Below are 25250 nucleotides of genomic sequence, written 5' to 3'. Positions count from 1 at the left end.
CATATTCTAAACAGAAACGATGACTTTAAGAGTACAGTAGCACTGCAGCATACCTGTCCAGAACAGGAGGATTCACAGATGTACCCACAGTCACAGATAACACTGAAGATAACACAAGACCACAGGTCTCCAGACACATAGCTTAATTCCTTTGCACAAGATCTGCGGCATATATTTGACTGAAGACTAATGAAATGGCTGATAAGTTAGTCAAAGGCCTATTTGGGATTGCAAAATATAACCTGTATTCTATAAAGCAGGGTCCAAGAATACTATATAAAATATATTTGGACAGCTTTGAACCTAACATGAAAAACTTGATTTTCTTCTGATGTTTTAAGAGTTAAGATTTTATGGTATAAAAGAGTCTAATGCAGGCCAGGCAAGGTCAGGTAGGAGAGAGGCATATACTGCTATCGAGGCAGTTAACATTGCCAGATTTAGCAAATAAAAACATAAGTTATTCAAGTATATCTGAATTTTAAAACCAAAGACTAAATTGTTAATGTAAATATGCCCTGTGCCTTTGGGGGAATGCATTTATACAATGTGTCATGATGTGTCAAAATTTAAGTGCATCCTTTATCTAATCTGGCAACCCTAAATCTGCAAGGATATTTAAGATGCTCCCAAATTATTACTAAGAATGACCTGTGTAAATACATGTAAATAATAATAATAATAACAAGAATTCATCAAATGATGGGTTCCAGAGAATGGCTATATTAAGAAAAAAGTTATTGGTTCTGATATAAATAGTAAGTATATCCATACCTTAATAAAACCTTTTCCACAGAATTTTGTAAAAATAAAAATACAGTAGGATTTTTCTTGATATGCATATAAGATATGTATATAATTAATGAAATCAGTTATTAGAATTTGAATTTGTAAATGTCAATGGAGTAACTCCAATTCTGCAACTTTTGCGAGCATCCATACAATTGGAAAGTGAACATGGGATTAAAACTCAGTTTCTCACAGCTCTCGGAGAAGAGCTGCTCTATATTCTATGTGTGACAGAAACATACAGATTTGGGGTTCCAACCATTTCTTCTCAACTCTTTTAAAATGTCCTACTGGCAAGAAAATGATAACTGAGTGAATTCAGTTTGGTGCACTTTCTAGGATCTCTAACCAAGAAGTCGAGGACTACTATATCTGAGTGTGGTATTAAAAGGCAAAATGAATAAATGAATGAATGTATAGATGGATGGATGGATGGGTGCACTAATTGTGAGTATAATTCAAAACTATATAAAAGCAACTAATAAGTAAAATAGATATGAACAATTTTTTGTAGGTTGAATTGTAGACAAGGTAAAGAGTTAATGTTTGGATGGTTCTGTCGGCAGCTCTCAGTAAGAATGAAGTTTAAAAAAAAAGCAAAGCATTAGCAACAAAAACATTTCCTCTTAAATCTGGCCAAGCTATTTGTTAAAGATGGTTCACATTAAACGTTTGTTAATTCAATTTATAAAAGTCAAAGCGCGATGGCCACTGTCTGCTGCACACAAAGAGGGCTGTATGTGCACAGGCAGGCACTCGGCCAGCGTGCAGTGGCATATACACTGGTATCTTGTATATAAACATTGTTCGAGTCTCTAATAATCAAAAAATTTTAAAACTCTTTATGGTTCTAATATCCTTACAATGCAAAACAAATATTGAATTTCCTATGTTAAGTTCCTGTGTTCAGGCTGTGGGCCTTCTTGTTGGCAACCAGCTGGATACGAGTGGGGTTTGTTTTACCATTTTCTTTAGGTCAAAGTTTCTACTTGCACTAGGAACAGAGAAGAAGTTGCCTGTGAAGGAGGAGAAAACCCATGTTACAATTTGTCTTTTAAATGAGTACCATGCTGCATTTCATGTAGTTTCTCTCTTAGATGTTTATTTCTAATTTGATAATGCATATGTACAAGTGAAACAAATATGTCTTGTGAATATTTTAGGAATTACTTTTCATTCACAACATAATGTTATGAAAAAATAGTAATAAATCAAAATAATGTTAAGATATTCAGGGTCAGTCATATATATTAATATGCAATATAGGAAAACTCACTAAAAAGAAGAGAAAAAATCATTTATTTTCATGGTTTCTGTTTATTCATGAAATTCTATCATACAATCTTGCTACCATTGCTTGCTCATAAATCGTCAGGCCAATGATAGAAATTTATGTTAACCTTCTCTCACACATGCCCCATCAGAGACTCTTTCTGTGTATCTTCCAGAAGTTCTCCACTAGGATGTGGAAAGTGGACAATAAAGGGAATTTACAAAGCCTTCATCAAATGACAGTCCACAGATCAGGCATACATAATGGCTTTTCCGTGGTTTTAAACATTTGGAAAAAGAAGAAAACCTTCTACTGAACAATTGTCAGTAGTTAGTGTATGTCACTAGTGATGGCAGTGAAGCTGCTCCAGAGGAAGGGCTACTCTTCCTTTTCTTCAAGAGTCATTTAACAAGCATTTATTGTATGACTATGCTTATAGCAATTTTTGTTGAATATGTATGTGTGTATGTGTATGTGTGAGAGAGAGAGAGAGAGAGAAAGAGAGAGAGAGAGAGAGGGAGAGAGAGAAGCAGACAGATAAAGACAGACAGACACACAGAGACAGACAGAGAGATAGAGACAGACTATAGACTATATTGTCACTTTAACTTAAATAGCTCCACTGTAATGTCACTCTAAAATGGCACACAACTTGGCATTTATTCAACAAAATAAGAGGACAATTAAGAGGTTAAAAATCAAAGTAGATGTCTGATATGATATGATAGAAAGATCAGGTTAATGGACTGTTTGCTGCTGCTGGTGGTTCCACTGTGTTATTTTCCATTGTTAACTGGGTTGCCATAATAGTCTATGTCACTTACTTTTCAGTCCAGCACGTCACTTAGGCATGGGAAGAATGTGTTTTGTTGATGAAAAACTTATCTGTATGTAATACTCATATGGACTTCATTCCTATTAAAGCAATGCTTTATTTATCCAACAATCTGGAATTTAAAAAAAATTCCTTTGCACTAAACACATCCTTGTATCTCATGTTAAGACCAACCCAAATATCTTAGAACAAAAGAGAAGCATTCAGTCAGCACTTGGCAAACTCTGACATGTTGTTTTCTTAAAACAAGCAAGTTTTCCTTTGCTTTCTTATGCCTTCCTTTCAGTCAGCTTTATTTGAACAAGTACTTTTCCATTTGAACAGACAGCACAGCCACAAGCTGTGATAAACTTCATACCTCTTTTATAGCTTCCAGTGATCAAAAGATGAGGACCAGATTTCAGGGAGAGCCATTGTAGATTTGGTCATCTCAAGACCAATTTTTAAAACCAAATTTGCTTCTTCCTTGATTCACACTGGGCAAGCTATTAGGTGTCTTTAGCCTCAGTTTTCAATCTTTAAGGTAAAGGCAGTTTGGACTTTAGATTAGCCTGAGGAAGGTGGAAACACCAAATATGCATTGCAAGATAATCACTATATCAAGATACCAGAATACTTATATAAGGTGTCTCAGAGACCATGATGTGGGTAGAATTTCACGAGAGTCTCAAGAAGATGAATTCTCCAACAGAGTTAATCAAACACAATAATGTTGGAGTGTACTTCTAATTAAAAACAATTCTAAGAGGGCAACAATGGTCAAAAGAATTTACATCAATGATGAAAAGTAGCAATGTATAATCTATTGATTTCAATAATATAAGGTTTTTTGTTTTAAATGACGTACATAAGAAAATTAATCTGAAAACTGAAATTAAATGTATATAGAAAATGTAGAAATCTTAGTATATGAACTAAACAACTAGACTAATAGAAGTCACTATAATTCAACATTAAATTTTGCTCTAACCTTAAAAATCGTGTTACAATTTTAATAGTAAAATAATGTAATTTTATTATAAAATATCTCAATATAAAAAGTCTGTAAAATATTTTTGTTTCTGTAAAAAGTTATAAAGGGAATTTACTCTTTATTTGGAAGATCATAATCAAGATATAATTATATGTTTCTCAAACCATAGAATAAATATCCCCAGGAGAATGAGAATAAGCCAACATGGACATAAGCCATGAATGACTTAGAAGATCAAGGTAACAATTTCTGGAAATTTTTACATAAGTGTACATGTTTATAGTGATGCCAACACATGTCTTATGAAATATTAAATGTTCATTTACTCTTATCTAAACCATGCTAAGAAATATTCTATTCTGATAAGCCTAAACCGGGAGTTACAGGAGCAAAATTATACTTCTCTGCCAATAAGGTGCTGCAGAGTGTTTTCTGTTCTGACTAATGACAATATTTTCAATAACATTGGAAGCGAAAATACTGACTTTCCCATGCAACCATATATGTCCTTCATTCAAGACTGGAATATAATACTAAAATAGGACTTAAAAATACATATTTATAAAGCCAAGTTGTTGGCTATTACATTACACTGAAACAAAATTCATTCTCAGATAGGGACCTCAGAACTCCTGCCTTGATAAGTCTTGCGAATGCTTATAAAATTAAAGACCCTTGCCTACCAGTCAAAGAGTGATCACTTCTGAAACGGGGTCTTCATGAAAACTCATTAAAGAATTGTGACATAGACATGTCAGCATAGTGAATGTGGCAAATAATTTAGGAAGGTTGGGGAGTCTGCATTACTATACAGCATCCCTATGAAGAGCAATTATATTAATTCTTTGAGAATTTCACACAAAGTATTTAGATCATATTCACCTGCAGTCTTTCTATGCATGCCACTTTAAAAAGAAGCCTTTTAATAGAAGCCCATTTGTGGCTAAAGCACTAAGAAAGTTTAGATCCGACTGATGTTCATAGTATGTTTGGGAAACAGAAGCACCTGGCAGAGCTACTGTTCTAACAGGAGTGTTGAGCATTTCACTTAGAACCTTGATCATTTGGAAAATATGCAACATTTTCAGTTACCAGAATCACATAAATAAAGAGGGTCAAACATGTTCCCAAAATACTTCTTGCATTTGCTTAAATATGTGAATAGATTTCTGTCAGGACACAACACATTGTCCTGTTCTCTCACGAGAAATCAAAATTCCCAGGCTGTTAAGGGACGGCATATTGTACAACTTTTTCATATTAAACCCGCCTCCATCGATACAAAGCCTCCCAGGATTGTCGACTTTTTCACAAGTAGAATTTTGAATGGGAAGAGAAAATGCAGATGTAGTTTTAAATTATGATTTCCTTAAATGTAAAGGCCCAGAGAATCTGTCTTAGCATCTTAGAAGACAAGTTTCTGCATCTCTTGGTCTAAAATATTCAGTGATCAAGATTGACCAGAATCTTCAATCTCCTGAGAGTACAACACAAAGAAAAAAAAATATGATCAAGTCCAGTCTCAAACTCCTGAAGAGGAGTCTGCATGCAGTTTAACAAATCCCCCGGGTGATTCATGTACATGGTAACATCCTACAAGCAATACTGTAGAAAACATTTTGAAAACCAGAGCCAAGGACAGTGACAGGAATAACTTTAACCTGGAAAATTCTGAGCATAAGTTTTACAGTTCAATCACCTTGGCCCATGAAAGACTTCAGTGCCCCTCCCCCCAACATCTGCTCTGGGCCCGGAGTTTTTCTCAAGGAAAACTCACATCTGAAGACAGGGTATAAAACAGTACTTTTTTGCAAAAGAAAGAAGCATAGATCAGTGCTATATTTTGTAGCATTTTTTACCTATGAACAAATTTTATTTATACTAAATCTGTCCCACAGAATCAGAACTTTGTCTTCCATTTTAATTGACTCCCCCGCAGAAAGCCAGCCTGTTTCCCAGCTCCACCAGGGAATGCATCATCCCATTTTAGCTGACAAAGAATCAGAGACTTCAAATTACTATTCCCAAGCCACTCAGAGTCCCGAGCACAGATTCTGAATCAGGTGCGTGTGAACCACGAACGGAGCTTATGTTGTGAAGGAAAAGATGAATCCCAACCCTTTAAAAGCGAAATCCTCAAGTTAATAAAAGCCATGCACAGCCTCAAGTCCATGTAAGGTAGGGATCAGCCCGCAGGAACAAGGTTCCCATCGGAACCTTCCCAGCATCCAGTCATGACTCATGCCCAGAGCCATCTTGTCCCTGCAAGAAAAGCATAAATCATCACCCATTCTGAAAAATGATGCCAAAAGTGCATTTTATTCAAATGCATTCCTTAAAATAATTGCTGAGAAAAGAATACAAGTGTATTCGACTGACAGCCGACTCTCCCGCCTGTACATCTGGAGGGAAAATATGTCATGCAGTAACTAAGTGGATTCTAGAGATGTTGGGAATTCCTCTGTGTACTAAAGTCCAAGAATTATGGAGCCTGATTTATTTTTTTAAGAAAAAAACGTTTGGTCTTTTTGTTACATCCAGAAAGTAACTTTCTGCCTATTCTATTGGAAACCATTCTATAATTCCTTCTTTTTTATTTAATTTCCATTCCTTTTAACCAACAGCTCTGAAAATTATATGTATTTATGCAGCAGGACTCCTACAAAAATCCTTTTCTTTTCACTCTCCTAAAATCTTTTATCAGCATGCAGAGTCCCAGTATATTTCATAGTTTCATAATGCTGCTGTAGTCCTGCCATACCTCTCTAGCTATCCCCTTTAGATGCACATTCATTGCGTCATATTACCTAAGTTTTCATGTATTTATTGTTACCCAGAAGCAGCCTCTGAGGCAAGGATACAAAGGCGAGTGACTGTGTCCACTCTGTGACTCTGGGAAGTGCTGAGTACTTCTACTAGGGAAGAGCAGAAAACTCATGAGAATTCTGTTAGCAAGCAAGCCAATCCCAAGATCTTAGATTTTATTCTATCTGCTGAGAGCCAAGCGTCTGCAGTATTCCAGTTATTAAATCTCTGACAGTCATTACTTGTGGGCTAGCTCTGGGTATTCTTTCTTATTGTGTGGCTTGAACTGTGCTTAGACTAAATGTGATAAATACATATATACACACGCGCGCGCACAAATACACACACACACACACACACACACACACACACACACACACACACACACACACACACACACCAAAACTACAAAATCCTTTTTAGGTACAGTTGCTCATAATGATTAGTCTTTGGGATATGGACATAGCAGTCAAAGGGATAAAACAAGAGATCCATAGTATCTTCTCCATCTCTGTTTTAATTCACCAATTCAGACCCCAAAGGAGCTCCTACTGGGCACTGATACGGCCAACATTTACTCTTCTCCAGAAATTGCCTTACTTTGATTGTTTGACGGCTATTAGCCATGACTTGCCTCCTACATGAACTCTTCTCTCACAGACTTTGATGGCAATAAATCCTTTGGGCCTACTCCTTTTTCTGCTTGCCACTCCTTATCATTGTGCTGGTGCATCTTCCTGAAGCCAACCTCAGAAAGTTTGAATCCTCCATTGTACAGAGCCCTTGCTAGATGAGCTCATCTGTTGTTACAGCTCAAGTTACTTTCTAACTATATCAAACCATGTACAAACTTGCGTCTCCAATGGCCCAGAACTCTTAACAAGTGAGGTTGATGGCTCATGTGACACCGGTTATCACACAATAGAGCTAAATATGAATTTATTCTCATAGAATTAAAAGTGACTTAATGTTTCATATCTCTATTAAAAATATCACATTCCATTCAGACACACTAAAAAGCTGTGGTCAACCTTGACATCATATCCTTATCTCCCAGCTCCTTACTCACTATCTTAATTGAATTTTATCAATTGTGTCCCAACAATAGACTATTTTTTAAGCCGAGATTCCTTTCCATTGTCCCCATTTTCCCATATGATCTCCTTATATGAGTTTTCTCCATTATTTACAATGAACTCTAAGGATATCACCTCCTGCAACACTCGTCTCTTCTTGGCTTCTACGTCATCAACACGACTCTGACTGACTTTCTCAACTCTGCCTGTGCTTCGCTCTTACTGGTTCTGGAAAGTGTCATAATCCTTCAGCCTTAGGATCTTAATATCTTCTATCTATTTTACATCAACGCTACCTCTTCCTAGTACATGCCTCGCTTTATTATTGTCTCATCTTTTAGAAGGAAGCTTAGTGTAATTTTCTCAAGGAAGATTTCCATGATGGTTTTTGTCCCTCAAACTAAAGAATAAACTCTCTTGCTTCCTATTTAAGACATCAACTCACATTCTTAGCTTCTACTGTAGTTAATTGCTTGGATAATTAGTCCTGCTTCAGTGTAAGCTCCCTGAGAACAGGCACTATGTCAATTTCATTCCCTTCTAAATACTCAGCAATTCCTGGCACCTGGTAAGATTCCTTCCTGTATTGTGCAAATGCAACAATTCCCAACATGTAAGATGACAATAGTTACTCAATAGTTGTTTCTAAGCTCATTCACAATTCCAAAGTCTTGTGTTTAGATTAGGTTATATGTCTTCCTTCTTTCATATTCTACCCCTTTTCCAGAATATAGGAAGTGTACAACATCATCCTAATAAGAAAATAATTTGTATTAATTTGTTAGTTTGCTTCAATAAAAGGTAACATATTTGAGTAGTTTAAGCAACAGAAATTGTGTCATAATTTAGGGACCAGAAGTCTGAAATCAAGGTACTTGTAAGACTCATTGCTTCTAAGAGACAGGAAAGAATGATATGTTACTCTTAGGAGAGTAAAGAAGGCTTGCCTTCTTTATTTTCACATGGCAATCTCCTTAAATGTGTCTCTGTGTTTGAAACTTTCTTTTTATTAGATCAATCCTATTGGATTAAGGCCTGTATTAATGATCTCCTCTCATTAAACTTATCTGCAATGACCTAATTGCGAAGTAAGTTGCTGAGGATAAAGTATTTTAACATAGGAATTTGGGAAACATAGTTCAATCATAAGAGTAGCCAATGATTTTTAAGTAGGTAAAAGACATAAATTAGCCTTTGACTATGGATAAAGTGTTTTGGCTCAAAGCTGGAGAAAATACTGAAAGAATAAAGAATGAAGAGAAAGAAACCTATTGGCTCGTCGAAGGGTCAGGACAATACCAATGAATGCAGTAGCTCACATGCATTGTCAAGAATCAAAACCTGGCTCTGTTGATTCTCCAGCCGCAGTTTGCTCCATGGGGTTGAGGATGTCACTTTTGTCTCATTGATACTATGGTGCATGTTAGAATCAAGTAATACTGTAGGAAAGACCCAAAATAAGATTAGCTCTTGTCTAATTTAGAAACATGTGCCCTCCCCATTCCCTGTATCTTATAATATTCAGAGTAGAGAGCAGAAGGAGAGAGAAATATCTAAGTGTTGAGAGAAATTCATCTTCAAAGGGAATTATTATTCAACTTTCTTTCTAAGAATATGTTTATACATAAAAATTAACATAGATATTATTCTGTATTTACTTCTTGCTACGGTATAGGCATCTTATAGGGAAGTCAAATTGAAAAGGAAATTTGCCATCTCTATAAAAGTGAGGAGTGTGCATTGCTGGGGCCATCAAAGAGCCATCACATTTAGCTTAGATCTCCTCTATGTCTTTTCTACTTCAATCCATCTTTTTCCTGTTAATTGTATGCCCACCCAGTTCTCATCACTCCAGACCATGTAACTCTGGGCTTCATCCCAAGAGGAAAGTTATCCAACTTATTTTTTTCCCTCCCTCCCAGCCCTTGGCAAGTCTGTTGGGTGACCCACTCAGACACCTCAGAGGGCGGCACCTCCCACCCCCTCAAGCCACAAGCAACAAAGCCTTAGTCATTTCGTGCTCTTGGCTTTGTCATCATTTTGATTTCTTGAACATTGCTTTAGCATTAACTCATTTCACTTATGTAAGAACAAGGCAGAGATAGTTAAGGGTGTCTCTTGTTCAGGAATAACAACAATATAAAAACTAGCATTGCAACTAACCAATGTCCAGAAGACAATGACCACGTTGCCAACGTAATTCTGAATCAAAGTATTATTTGATGAGTTATCAAACTTATCTTTTCTGTGCATACATGTATATACTAAGCCAAATCAAACCATTCTTTAACCTAACATTTTGGTAATTTTAAGGCTCAACTATCACCTATCATCTAGAAAAAAGAAGATACACTATTTACAAATGAAAAAGGCATACCAGAATTAACTGGGATGAAGAACAATAATTAATCACAATATTAAGTGTTAATTACCCACACAACCACCATGGCTTTCCACAAGATAAAAAATGTATCCCTCTAAACTTGTACAAATAAATATTAATGAGATTCACATGGTATAGTTTTCATTTTAATCTATTTATTTTTGAGGTTATGTTTTAATGATGGCATTTTTCTCTTTCTTTTCCTTCCTCCAAACTCTCCCACATACCTTGTCTGTCCCTTCATCAAATTCATGGCCTTTTAAAAAATTAATTGCCAATGTATGCATATGTGTTCTCAAATATAATCGGTTTCCTCCATATAATGTTATGTGTGTGCATGTTTTTAAGGTTGACCATTTTGTACTGGGAAACAAATTGGAATGTTCTTCCCTGCAGTAGGTCTCTTTTCCTGTTCTCAAATTTCCTCGAAAGCCTATAACACCTTGGAGAGAGTTGAGGCCTTGTGGGCTTTTCCCCATCCAGTTTTTCATGTTCACTGCTGTCCTCCATGCTCATCTCACCTTTGGGCAGTCAAGTTGGTGAAATGTTATGGTTGTAACTTCCGGAATTACCAGGATACACAGTATCACAGCAAACTCCCTGATTCCCTATTCCCTGGCTCTTAAAACTTTTTATACCCCTTCTTCCACAGTATTCTCCAATCCTTATATGTGGGAATGTTTTGTAGATTATCCACTGGGAAACGGCTCCACAGCTCAGTGTTTTGATTGGCTGCGGATTTCTATAATGGTCTCCATCTGTTTCAAAGGAAAGTTTCCTTTATAAGGGATAAAAACTATACTTATTTGTGGGTGTAAGTATAAGAGTTTACATTTTTAAAGATTGTTGTTAGAAATTATGCTGGTTTAGTAAATTACTGGTTATAGATTCTCCTCCAATAACCATGATTTCACCAGCATTAAGTAGTTAGCCAGGTTTCCAGCACCATGGTTTTCTCCCTCTTGTTGAGTACATCTTAAGCCTAATTAGAAGCTGTTGGTTACCACCAAGGTACATGTCCTGCTACTGAACCCTAACAGTTATTATATCATGTTGGTCATTGATGTGGTTCACAGGTGTCATAGCTAGGGAAGACTGTCTCCTCCTTCTTAAGAACCTTGAATGATTGCTTCTGGTTCCATGAAAGATAATCTTCAGCAAAGGGAACCCTGTGGTGTTAATTCACAGAGTACATATTCCGATCTAAGTAGCAGCATAAAGAATGGGATAGCTACATCATAGGTATGCTAAAGAGAAAATAAGTATAATGGTACAATTCCATCAGAGTTGGGAAAGATGTTTCTGCCATACAAAGGAACAGAAAAGAACGCTTCCTTCTCCGGAGAGCATTCATTGGATCAATGGAGTATATTTGCCTAGTAAGAAATAGTCTCACTCTACTCCAAGGCAGATGACTGTGAAGGACTGGTTGGTAGAATATAGAGAAGTATCCATCTCAGGGTAAGAATAACTCTGGAGTGTAACTCACTCTCTAGATCTCTTCATGGGATTGAGCAAAATTACTTCCACAGAAAGGGAGCATCCTAGCCATACCCTGCTCCCTCTATTTGCTTCACTCTTATGTTTCTTGAGATCTCAATCCCCATAAATCTCATTCACATGAATCTCTTTGTCAGGCCCGACTCCTAGGGCCAAGTACTATATGTTTTAGAAACACACACACACAAACACACACAGTATATATCATTAATAGAAAGAACTACCCCATTTGGGAAAGCCATAAAATTATAAGTAGCAGAGAGTTGAATTAAACCTATGGTTTTTATTTAAATTACTTTTACCTGTAGAATACTATCCAAAACTACTTCCTTACCTTGGAAATGGTTCCATAAATTTTATATTTTTCTGATCAGTCCTTGACAGTAATCTGCCTGGAGTAGGGTAAAAATATGAACTAATGGGCAAATTTCTCCCATTGGGCCAAAGAAAGTTGCTCATTTGCATAATACCTTCAACACATGTCACTGGTCATGATAATAAATCAGTTATAAAGAAGATTTGCTACAGTGTGTTCTTAACATAAAGTGCAGTTTTCTATTGAGATTAAATAAATAGAGGGAAACAATAAGAGGAAGGAGAAACAGGAAGAAGAATTAGGAGGGAGTATGAAAGAATCATAATGGGGCAGGGGGAGTCAGAACAAAAAGGTCACAATAGATTTTGGTTTTAATAGGATTTAGCCTTCTAGGTGACCTCTAGTTCTGCACACTGGCTGGTCATTTTTCCTTTCTAACTTTTTTCAGTGTGGAACAGTTGGAAATGTTTTAATCATGGGCTGAGCCTCATTGCTGGAGTTGGCTGAAAAATTACTTTTCTCCTAAGAACTCTGAGCAGTTTCCAGGGAGGGCTTGTAAACTAAGTTATCTCTGGTGATGACCACATCTGTGTGCACATCTGTGGTGCAGAAACAAGCCATGTAATAAAGCGTATCTTGTGCTCCATGACTTTCTGCCATGTGGGCTGGCCTTTCCCACCACATTCAACACACCCTTCTGTTATAAAAAAGAATTTGAATATAGAGGAGCAACACCCCACCCACAGGGCGAGAAGAAATCTTTTCTGTTTTTCATTTTGTGTTCACACAAGGCAAACATCACAGAATTCATTTAATATTTCTGAAAGGAGCCCTCCCTTAAGAGATACAGCGGTCTACTGTGTGTCAGACCTGACTGAATGTTTGTATCATTCAAGTGGATTCCTCTAGGAAACACTGGACCAGGCCTCTTACTACCCATTTCACAGGTGGGAAACTGAATTAATAGGGTAATACAATATTTCAAAATCAGAGACTCAGGTTCAAAGTTATGTCCAAAGGACTTCTCAGTCCAGGTCTGCTTTAGTGGTGAGACACTTAGCTTCTTGAATTCTTAACCCCATCTAAGAAAACACACTGATCCTCAAAGAAATGGTTTACACAGAAGACCATTGCCCTTGAAGGAGCCCTCTGTTCCTCCCATCCAAATTTGAAAGTATGGGGTGTTTAGTGGGTCTTAGAGAACATTCCAAACAATGAGGTGGAGGAGACTCTTTAATCTCAAGGACTTTTATACATTGAGCAAAAGAAAGAAAAGAAAGAAGAAAGAAAGAAAGGAAGGAAGGAAGGAAGGAAGGAAGGAAAGAAGGAAAGAAGGAAAGAAGGAAAGAAGGAAGGAACAAAGGAAGAAGCAAAGGAACGAAGGAATAAAGGAAAGAAGCATGAAAACTGACTGATCTCAGACCGTCCAAGGGGAACTATGTGTAAAAGAGAGTTGCTTATTCCTGAAGTGGAATTGAGTGTGACCCTTCCTGAGGAATTTGGATCCCAAAGCTGTGTTTGGTCTCCTTAGTCATGCAATAATCTACAAGCATCTATCCACAATGACCTTTGACTTTACTATTTAGTAAATATGAGAAGATGACTTTAAAGAATTTGAAAAAAATCCCTTTTTATATGAGAGCAGAAAGCACATCAGTCAGCCAACTAAATATGAATCTATTTTGAACTTATCTGAAAATACTTAACCACCAAGACTGTATCCCATGTAGACTAGTGGATATATCAAACAGATGATAGTCGATTGTACGAGGCTGCAAACATTGGCCAAGAAATTTGATGGCCATCTACACCTAGAATGTTGGCTAATTCTTTTATGTTAGTTTTTGGACTAAAAGATTTTTATTATCTGACAAAATTTTTCTTTTAAATAACACAAGTTTTCATCTCCTAGAACAAAGTGAGATACATGATTCATGGGCCAAAATTCCCTAGAAAATATGTTAATGGAAATAAAAAGCAGTGAGCAAAATTGTTTCAAGATATTTAAAACTAGTATTGTCACTCTTGCAAAACTGAGTGATAGTCATATTGCCTGTGTTGGCTTAAAAGCTTCCACTCTTGGCAACTACTAATGCCAGTAGACTGGATCACAGTGAACATGTGTCCCCTTCTGCGTTCTAGTAGCAGATGACTTATCTGCTGCTGGAATGTGAATATGCCATGCCTGTTATTCAAAAACAAAAACAAAAAAAAAACTAAACTAAAAACGTAAAAAACAGAAAGAAGGAAAGAAAGAAAGGAAGGAAGGAAGAAAGAAAGAAAGAAAAAAAAGAAAATTGCAACATCTCTTAGTCCTTCCCTTCCTGGCTCTATACTACTTAAAGTTTGAAAATTTTAAGTAGTGGAGAAGAACTCCTATTTATTTAATACCTGAAACCTCTCTCCATCTGTCAGAATGATGGACAACACTGGAAGTGTTAATAGATACTTGTGAACTCGAGCTTAATCTGATGACTAACATCCATGACTTGTCACCAATGCCACTATAAAAACATACGTAAGTTTGGGGACAATAGACTGCATCATCAGAAAAATATCTAAGAAGGTTTTCCTTGGCTTTTTCCTGAGACTGTCTCAACACTGCAAATACACCACTAGGCTTCCAAGGACATAGTGGAGTTGAAGCTTTAACAATTTTTGCCAAGAAAATACTACTTTCTCTGTTTTGCTGAGAGGGGATTAAGACATAAAAGTGCTAGTAGTTTAAATGGTGATGAAAAGGTAGTGTGCTGACATAACTACGATTTAACTCAACTTGTGTAACTTTATATCTTAGAATTTATAAACTTGAGCATTTTAAGGCATTTTTCAACTCTAATCTTTACTTTTCTTTTTTATTATTGCCTTTTAATTTACATTTCAAATGTTATCCCCTTTGCTGATTTCCCCTCCAGAAACCCCTTATCTCATCCCCCTTTCTCCTGCTTCTATGACAATGCAACCCCACTCACCCACTCCCTCCTGCCTCCTCATGCTGGCATTAGCCTACACTGGGGAATTAAGCCTTCACAGGACCAAGGGCCTCTCTTGCCATTGTCATGCCTGACAAGGCCATCCTCTGCTACATATGTGGCTGGAGTCATGAGTTGTTCCATGTGTACTCTTTGGTTGGTGGCTTAGTCCCTGGGAGCTCTGGGGTCTTTTTGGTTGATATTGTTGTTCTTCCTATGTGGTTGTAAACCCTTTCAGCTCCTTCAGTCCTCTCTCTAACTCCTCAGTTGGGAACACCATGCTCTGTCCAATGGCTGGCTGTGACCATTTGCCTCTGTATTTGTCAGGTTCTGTCAGAGCCTTTCAGGAGACAGCTATATCAGGCTCCTGTCAGCGTACACTTCTTGGCCTCCTCTATAGTTTCTGGGTTTGATGACTATATATGTGATGGATCCCCAGGTGGGGCAGTCTCTGGATGGCCTTTCCTTCAGTCTCTGCTCTACACTTTGTCTCCATATTTCCTCCTTTGAGTATTTTGTTCCCCCTAAGAAGGACTGAAGCATCCCCACTTTGGTCTTCCTTCTTCTTGAGCTTCATGTGCTCTGTGAATTATATCTTGGGTATTCTGAGCTTTGGAACTAATGTCCACTTATCAGTGCGTCCATAGCATGTGTGTTCTTTTGTGAGTGGTTTTTAGCTCACTCAGGATGATATTTTCTAGTTCCATCCATTTGCCGAAGAGTTCATCGTTTTTAATAGCTGAGTAGTACTCCATTGTGTAAATGTAGAACATTTTCTGTATCCATTCCTCTGTTGAAGGACATCTGGGCAACTTCAACAAAGTGACTGGATATAAAATTAACTAAAAAAAATCTGTAGCCTTCCTCTACTCAAAGGATAAACAGGCTGAGAAAGAAATTGGGGAAACAACACCCTTCACAATAGTCACAAATATTATACAATTTTCAAGATATTTTATACAACTTATGTGAGATGACAGGAAATAAAACATCTTCTCATTGAATGACAGCATCTGCTCACCACAGGAAAGAGTTATAGTATCTTCTATCACAGGGCACTTTAAGATTCTGGGCAGATCACACTGAATCAGTATTCAAAGGACAGTTTAAAGCTCCTTCTTTCCAACACATTCAGGAGTACTAGCAGGAACCACATTCAACAAAGAAGATGAATAGTTTGAAGATGCTTGCATCTTTTTGAAACTATATTCTTGTATGTAGCCTGACATTGCTCAGTAATTCAAAGGAATATGATTACAACTCATTTCAGAAGTGACAATCAATACCTTTAGATAATACTGCAAAAGCCAATATGTCATTGGGAATGACTTATTTTTTTGTCAAGATGTCCTTTGTATCAGTTGAGAAAGAGAAGGTAGGTAAATTTCCTACTGTGATCCTCATCGTTGATGCTTCTGACTGGACAAACATTAGTAACATCCCATGGAAGAGTTTTCAATGTTAGGAGGACAAATATAATGATATTAGCTGTTGAACTTAAGGCATTGATACAAAGAGAGAAACTTAGCTCTATTGATAAGACCTAAGTGTATTGTTTCTACAATGAAAGTTCCTAGTTTTCCCCCATGAAAACTAGGCATAGAGGTATTGCATATATAAAATTACAATAGATTGAGTGTGACTGTCACTTACCAGTGTAATTACTTATTCATTTAATAGGATCAGTAGAATAATCTTTTGGGAAACACATAGGGATGTTCCTCTAGTCCTGTCACTTACTTTACCTTTTACTTCTGCATATTAGGAAAGAGACCAGGCCTCAATATAAAACATGGGATGCTGAAACTGCTATAAGGGAAGGGAGGAAATATGCTATAATATATAACCACAACTAAGCAGTTTATTAAGTGGATTCTGGTAGCGCAGGAAACAAAACAAATAATTGACAAATGTGCATTTATGAAACTAAAAAGTTTCTGTCTAGCAGAAGAACCATTCAATACATAAAAAGGTAATCTAAATAATAGAAAAAGTATTTTACAAGTATACATCCAAAAGATTAATATCTAGATTATGGAAGGGACAAAACAAAACACCCTCAAACATAAAAATAAAACAGAAAATTAATACAAAAAGGGCTACTGATATGAATAGTTCTAAAACGAAGAAATATAAATGGACAATAAAAGTATTTTTAAAGTCCACACTGCCAAGAGCTCAAATGACAAAAATGCGAACATGAACGTGGGGGTAGGTGAACCCCTAGTTTCTGCTGATGGAGTGAAAAATGGTATAGTTATTATGGAAATCAGTGTGAAGCTTCCCCAAAAGGTCAAACTAGAATTTTGTATGTTCAAGCTATTCCACTTCCTGGGAATCACTCTATCTCACTCAAAGACATTTGCCTATTCATGTTTATTTGTACTATATCCACAATAATTAAGAAATAGTCTCAGCATGAATGTTATTCAACAATGGAATTTATTGAGCTCTAAAGAAACATAAAGTTTATAGGAAAATGAATGTAACTTGAAAACATTGTATGGAGTGAGGTTTTGCAGGCACAAAAAAAAAAAAACTTGTATCAAATGTCGTCCTTCTTATGTGGCTTTTAATATTGTGTGTTCAGCTTAGAGTCTCTATGGAGTTTATAAATCTAGGAACCAGCCATTAGGAGGGTGAAGAGATCTCAGGTGATTTGAACATAGAAAGAATGGACACTGTAGGAGGAAGTTTAAGTAGGGGAAATAGGAGAGAAAGGTGAAAAGATTCTGGGAGGGTTAACCAACATGATGATGACATGGAGAAACCCCATGGCAAGCACCAATCATGTAAAAAATTTGTTTTAAGTTGGGAGGGAGCTGCTTTATATGACTGGAAAAATTTCTTCTTGAAACCATAGTTTATTAAACTAAAACTCTAGCGTCCAATATGGGTACCCCTCTAATGAACTGTTAATCAGGAGTACTGGAAGACTGTAAATAATGTAGACTCTTGGCATTTTTTTTCTTTTTTTCGGAGCTGGGGACCAAACCCAGGGCCTTGCACTTGCTAGGCAACTGCTCTACCACTGAGCTAAATCCCCAACCCAGACTCTTGGCATTCTTCTTGGTAGCAGAAGTAAATGATAAGAGCTGCTGCTCAAGACACCACAAAACGTCATTGCATGATATAGAGAAATTATCTGGAACTGAACTGGAAGGCTCCTTCTCATCTGCCATCTCGCATTATGGTGGAAGCTGTGACACAGGCATCTGAAAGAGAAAAAAAGGTATTTGTGGTTTTATCCAGCAATAAAAATCTTACAAATTATGCTACTAAGCTGCTGGGATGATAAGTCTACTTCTTCAGTGCAGTGTGACTTTGAGGGGGAGTATCCAACTTCTCTATGATTACTTTGAGGTCCACAGGGAGGAAACCAAGACCTCGGTAAAGTTAACCAATTCAAAATCCCATAGTGGGACGAGTCACAGGCTCTTCAGGGAAACTTACTTCTGTTGTTTGATAAACTGAAATAATATTAACCTTCCTTCTAAATATATATTTATACCCATAGTTAATTACCAGTCTCAGCCTTAATCAGAGAATCTTTTTGTCAACAATATAGACTGACCCTGGGCTCCAACCTCATAGGTAGCAATGAATAGCCTAGTAAGAGCACCAGTGGAAGGGGAAGCCCTTGGTCCTGCCAAGACTGAACCCCCAGTGAACATGATTGTTGGGGGGAGGGCGGTAATGGGGGGAGGATGGGAGGGGAACACCCATATAGAAGGGGAGCGGGAGGGGTTAGGGGGATCTTGGCCCAGAAACCGGGAAAGGGAATAACAATCGAAATGTAAATAAGAAATACTTAAGTTAATAAAGATAACAAAATAAATAAAAATAAATAATAATGGCAGACAGTTATGGTTGTTCACAATTTTGAGAATAGGTGGTAGTGGAGTGTTCAGCTATGAGATATCTCTAAAGCTTATAGAACAACACACAAGAGGTAATGACAAGATTTTAACAAGTGGAAATGATGGAGGAGGGCCAGAAAATGTCATTTTTTTTTCTGGGCAATACACAGCCACTGTAAAAATCAACCCACAACAACTGGATAACTGTACTGGCTGTGCCCAAATAAACCCACTGACGTTCAGGTAAGGACGGAAGAAGGAGTTGTGGACCCTTACCCTTTACTGCTGATCTACGTTTTGTGACCAGGAAAAGTTGGAAAAGGGGAGCTGTCACTGGCTTAAGTTTTGTGCCCTGGTAACTTTATCAGATTTCAGTGGGTAGTACTATTCAACATTCAAGCAGTTGGTCCTGTTAAGTAGGTTCACACAACTAAACCAAAAAAAAAAAATTCATCAATATGGAAAATAGACTCGTAGGGAGGAGGCAGAGTCCAAGAAGTAGGAAGTTAAAGAGCTTATGGAAAGAGTAACTAGGATGCTTTTTATGCATATATAATATTGCCAAAGAACTAAAGTCATTTTAAAAAATGGAATTCATCACATTTTTTAAAAAAAATCAAGAATTCTGAAAATTGTATCGAAGAACACCAAAATACAAAATGGTATTTCTTTATTAATAATAACCCATTCCTTCCTTTTCCTACCTTCTTTCTACCATTGTCTCCTCTTCTATCTTCATTTTCTTACTGTGGTTTCTATTTTTTCAAATCAGATCACTTATTCAACCAGAAAACATATCCATACTCATTGTCTCTCAGGTCCAACTTCCAATACAAAGATAATAAAAATCATACAGAGGTGGGAATGATTCCATTATCTCCAATAATTCCACTGTGGCATCATTATCCTTTTCAAAGGTCCCAAAGTTATCTGTCAAGGGACAACTGTATAAATTAGAATTCTTTGGCTGTCTGGATTAACGTACTTTTTTCTCTTTGCCTTCCTTTGTGAACATTTGATTTTGGACAACACAGAACTACATTAAGCCTTTACTCATCTCATATGTCAGCAAAGCAGTAGTGTTCCTTAGGTTCTTTCATTCTTCATGGACTTTTAGATTGTGAAAAATTGTAAATGATGTTGCCAGTATAGAATTTCTTATATTTTTATTGTCATTTCATATTTACCTTTTGCTGCTATTTGCTGATCCATTTTATAGATGACTTGTAAATGTTTGACAGTGGCAGAGGCGGCACCAATTGAATTGTCCAGTTTACATTGAAGTCCAGACACTCCTAACAGTAGCTAATGTACGGCATGCATAATTCATTACTTTGTAGATAAAAGAAATCAACCTTTAATGGCTGAGTCATTGCAACACCATAGGAAGAACAAGAGTATCAACCAACCAGACCCCATCAGAGCTCCCAGGGACAAAACCATCAACCAATGAGGGACCCATGACACCAGCCACATATGTAGCAGAGGAGGGCATTGTCCAGCATCAATAGGAGGAAAAGCCCTTGGTCCTGTGAAGGTTTGTCTCCCCAGTGTAAGGGAATGCCAGGGTATTGAGGTGGGAGTGAGTGAGTGGGAGTGGGAGCATCCTCACAGAAGCAGGGGGACAGGGGTAGGGGATATGAGAGAGAAGGGAAAGGGTATAACACTTGAGATATAAATACATAAAATATCCACAAAAAAGAAAATTAAAAAAAGAAAAGATATCAACCTTCAAATCCACTAATAATCATTGCTGGGCACTGATCATGCTCATTGTTCTGGAAAATGTTATGAAATACTACAAACAAAGGGTTTACTAGTTTTCCTAGAGTACTCCTTCTTTTTTTTTTTTTCTTTTCTTTTTTTCGGAGCTGGGGACCGAACCCAGGGCCTTGCACTTGCTAGGCAAGTGCTCTACCACTGAGCTAAACCCCCAACGCCTAGAATACTCCTTCTTGCAGGTTAAAGAATACTGCCAAAAATACAATACACTTAATTTTCATATCCTTATCCACTGAGCTAAGCCTTCAACATAGTTTTTCAATTCTAAAATAAGAAATTATACTAATACTCCTCAAATTGTTCTGAAAATAGAAACCTAAGCTACATTTCCAAATTCCTTTTGTGAATTTTGTACTAACTTGATGTCAAATAAGATATGCCCTATCTTTTGATGAACACGGACTGAAAATTTTTCAATAAAATACCTGCAAACACAATTCAAGAAGACATCAAAAATGTTATTTACCACGATCAATTTGACTATATCCAAGAAATGCAGAATATAAAATATCAATAAATGTAACTTATATTCAAGGACAGAAACTTCATGTTTATGTCATTGTGAAAATTCCAAAGAATCTAGAAATATGGAAAACACATCCCAACATAGTAAGTAAAACATACAAGCCCATAGCCAACATCTTGCTACACATATTATACATATACACATACACATACATGTACATGAGAGAGGATATATATATGTGTGTGTGTGTGTGTGTTTGTGTGTGTGTGTGTGTGTGTATGTGTAACACTAAGGAAGGGAAAGACTAATACAATGCAAACTTTAAGAAACTGATAAAAGAAACTAAATTAAATAAGATACAACAAAATGGAAAGATTCCTGTGCTCATGGACTAGTAGAAATAATAGCCTGAAAATGGTCATCCAAAGCAATCTACAGATGCAATGAAATCCCCGTGAACTCTAAATCAATTCCTCATGAAACATGAACAAAGATCTTAAATTTTAAATGGAAACACAGGAGGTTTAGGACAGCCAAAAACAACGCTAATGAATAAAAGCATGCTAGAGGTATTGCCATTCAGTGTTGAACTATACTTCAGAGCTACAGTAATAAAATAGCGCGATAATAGCATAACAGCCAGTATCCTTGAAGTAGAATTGAAGAGCCACATATAAGCTCCTAGAGCCACCTGATTTTCAACAAAGAGGCTCAAAACATATATTGGATAAAAAAGAACCTCTTCAACAAAAGACACTAGTCAAACTGGATAAGAGTGTAAAGAAGAAGGAAATGTGTCTATGTCGCATTCTGAACAAACCTCAACTCCAAAGGAGTTAGGCACTTTAACATAAGACCTAATGCTTAAAGATGATAAATAAAAATTGGAGAATACATTTAAACTCATTGACATAGGAAATAACTTTGTGAGCAGCACCCTGTTGCACAGACATTGGGATGAACAATTAACAAAAGAAACAAAACATTTTGGTACAGCATAGGATAACCCAGCTCACGTAAGGAGGCAGCCAAAAGGATTGGATAAAGATTGAGTAGCTATACATTTGGCACAAGATCAATATCTGGAATACACGCAAAACTCAAAAATGTAAAATCCATAAACATCAAGAAAACAATCCCATTAGAAACGGGGCATGGAATTAAATAGAAATTTCTCAAAAGATGAAATACAAATGGCTTAGAAGTGCTTGGAAAATTTTTCAACATCCTTAGTCATCAAGGAAATGCAAATTAAAATTCCTCTGAGAGTTCAAGTTACATCTGTCAGAATGGCTAAATTTTGAGGCCCGTGTAAGAGAAACAGCAAATGGCTTTAGAACTCATGGAATGCGGCCCACCGGTTAGCACAACCACATTGGTCGTGCCTTGGAGAGGCAGTGCCTGAGGGCTTCATGCTTTTAGGGAGCATCAGTCTACTTGTTCTCCTTGCAGTCCTCATGTCCTTCCTAATCTATGTGCTTTGTGAAAACTCTTTAGGGGTCTCCAGCACCCCAATGAACAGTATCATTGGCACTCACAATAATAGTACTTGATCTTTTTCATGCCTACCTCCTGGATCAGATTAATGATTTATGCACCAACCTCGGAAAGGACTTAGAGATGTACGTTGTTAGTACTGATCACCAGCCTTACAAAGAGTTTGGAGATGTAGATGGTTAGTAAAGTTAGACTAGGATATTTTTGCTAGTAGCTATGACATAGGAAATCTTAGGGAACAATTTAAGGTTCAGAAAGGCACATTCTTAATACTTGAGCTAGGGATTATTTTGAGGTCAGGGAACAAGAACATTGGTAGCCTCACCAACACAAGCTCATGTGCCTCTCTTGCTGAAGTTGAACTGGTGATTTCTGATATGACCTAATAAAAACCTTTAATGAGTAGATATATATACCAAGGATTTATAGTAGAAATGACTCATTATTTTTATGTAAAATTTAGATTAGTGATTCTTTTAAGATTTTTAAAGACAAATCATAAAATAATTGATACTCTTTGGTAACCACAAATTTCAGCCTGCCTGTAAGAGAAACTGGCTGAGAAATCTACCTTGTGTGCTTACACTTTCTTAATCTATAACAAGTTGCTTAGTTACAAATGCATGTGAGTTTTTGGGAATAATTTTCTGATTTATAATTAAAGCATTTGATCATGTGAGAGTATTGAAGAACATGTTTTTCTAATGTATATTCATTGTGTTCATTCATTTAAAGAAAAATATAATGTAATCACATTACAATTTTTGTATGGCTTGAAAGATTTTGGTGGGATATATAAGCTGTGGGAGGAAAAAAATAAAATCATCAGAACTTGCTCATTACAGCTTTGCCCCATCCACCAGATGCACATATGTGCATGTATGTAAACTGATTGGAGCCTTACCCATCCACCCAATGTATGAATACATGTTGTACATATGTATTTATGTATATACATATGTATGTATGTATGTATGTATGTAAGTATGCATATGTATGAAGTTGTTTGAGCTTGCTTCATCCACGTGTGATTGCATGCCTGCTTTACATTGTCTCCAACCTCACATCCCCTCCTTGGATCTCTGAGCACACTGTAAGAGCAGATTTTCAAGAGCTGATATTTTTAAAATTTAAAAAAATGGTGGCATGGATATAAGGGAACAGGAAGAATTATTCACTTGTAGTAAGAGTATAACCACTATGCAAATCTGTGTGAAGGTTTCTCAACAAGTTAGATACAAATCATTCACATTATCCAGTTATTCCACCGTTGGGCACAGACCCAAAGAATTGTAAAACCTATGATAGAGATACCTGCATATTAATGTTAACCCCCATTCTGCTCTCTCTAGAATATTCAAGAAAGAGGAACTGCCTAGATGTCCATCAACTGATAGATAACGAAAATGTAATATATTTAAACAACTGAATATTACTCAGCTATAAAAACAGTATTATAAAGTTCACAAGGATATGAATGGAGTTAAAAAAATAAATCATTCTGAGTGATGCAACCCAGATCCAGAAAGAAAATTGCCATGTGTTTTCTCTCATTTGTGGATATTAGCTTTGAATATTCAGATATGTGTTCTGTTTGGATTGTTCCCAGAGATCACAAGATTAGTAAGGAATTATGGCAATGGTAAAGGGGGCAATCAAGGGAGGGGAGAGACACACGGAATTATAAAAGTTAAATGGGTATAATGGGGCAGGAAGGCTTAAATTGGGTGTGAAGGCCAGGCAGAGCAGGGATTATTAGAAGGGAAAAAATAACACTATAACACTCAAGTTTTTGTTTTGTTTTGTTTTTAAGTCATATGGAGCCCTGACCACAGGATCTCCATGACTCATAGCAACAGCAGGATATCCAAGAGGAGTCTTTTTGAGGGTATAGTATGGGATGGTGTAGATGAAGCCAGAGGCCTTCAACCAGACATTGACTCATTGCAATGAACATTTGCAAGTACAGCTATTTGGTCAAAGGGGCATACTGTGTGATACTTTGTGGCTCTCAATGCCACTATGGCAAATGAGTATATGATGTAGAAGCAGGACAGACCCACATGTGGATTGGTACAAGTACGGCAAGACAACAGCTATGACTGGCACAAGAGAAAGTTAAGATGGATAGAGGAGCAAGTTTTTGCCCAGAGGAGCCAGTGACATATTTTTTTTCTTTTAAATGTTTTGTTTTCTTTTGTGGGGAGATTAGAGGGTAGAGAGAAAATATGAAGGGACTGGGAAATGAGTGCAATTGAAAAGTTCCCAAAGAATAAATTTAAAAATATGTTAAGAAAATTTATATGGAAACCTAATACTATAAAAGTAGTATAAAAGTACTATAAATGATAGACAAAAGATAGACAGATAAACAGATAGACAGATAGACAGACAGACAGACAGTCAGATAGACAGACTGACAGATAGAGAGATAGACAGACAGACAGGTGGATGGATGGATAGATAGATAGATAGATAGATAGATAGATAGATAGATAGATGATAAATAATGTATTAATATTGAGTTATCTTATAATGAGGCAAAAATGCTGACACTAGACATAAAAGTACTAGCAGTGGGTTACCTCATTTGATGAGTGAGGTATAATAAACAGACAAACATTAGAACCTTTATTGCTAATGCTATTGGTTACCCCCTAAACCTGACAGCAAAATCATATTGCTAAAGACACAACACACTAGAGTTACAGGACATTGGGAAG

At 36.8% G+C, this 25250-nt stretch overlaps 1 long non-coding RNA gene across 2 annotated transcripts in view; it reads left to right on the top strand.

The window, feature by feature from the left end:
* Positions 1–24059, top strand: part of LOC102547911 (uncharacterized) — an 89843-nt gene extending 65784 nt beyond the window's left edge. Inside the window, exons 9-10 of one of the 2 annotated variants that reach the window (XR_015683829.1) lie at positions 4040–4109; positions 23880–24059. This is a non-coding gene — a long non-coding RNA (uncharacterized LOC102547911). Of the gene's footprint in view, positions 1–4039; positions 4110–10064; positions 10262–23879 lie in introns of those variants that run through there. The other variant, XR_015683830.1, reaches the window with a different exon arrangement.
* The last annotated feature ends 1191 nt before the right edge of the window (positions 24060–25250 follow it).

Source organism: Rattus norvegicus, chromosome 3 (genome assembly GCF_021556685.1).
Source record: "Rattus norvegicus strain SHRSP/BbbUtx chromosome 3, alternate assembly SHRSP_T2T, whole genome shotgun sequence".
NCBI lineage: Eukaryota > Metazoa > Chordata > Mammalia > Rodentia > Muridae > Rattus > Rattus norvegicus.
Note: the sequence above shows the minus strand (reverse complement) of the source record. Positions and strands in the feature narration are given on the sequence as shown.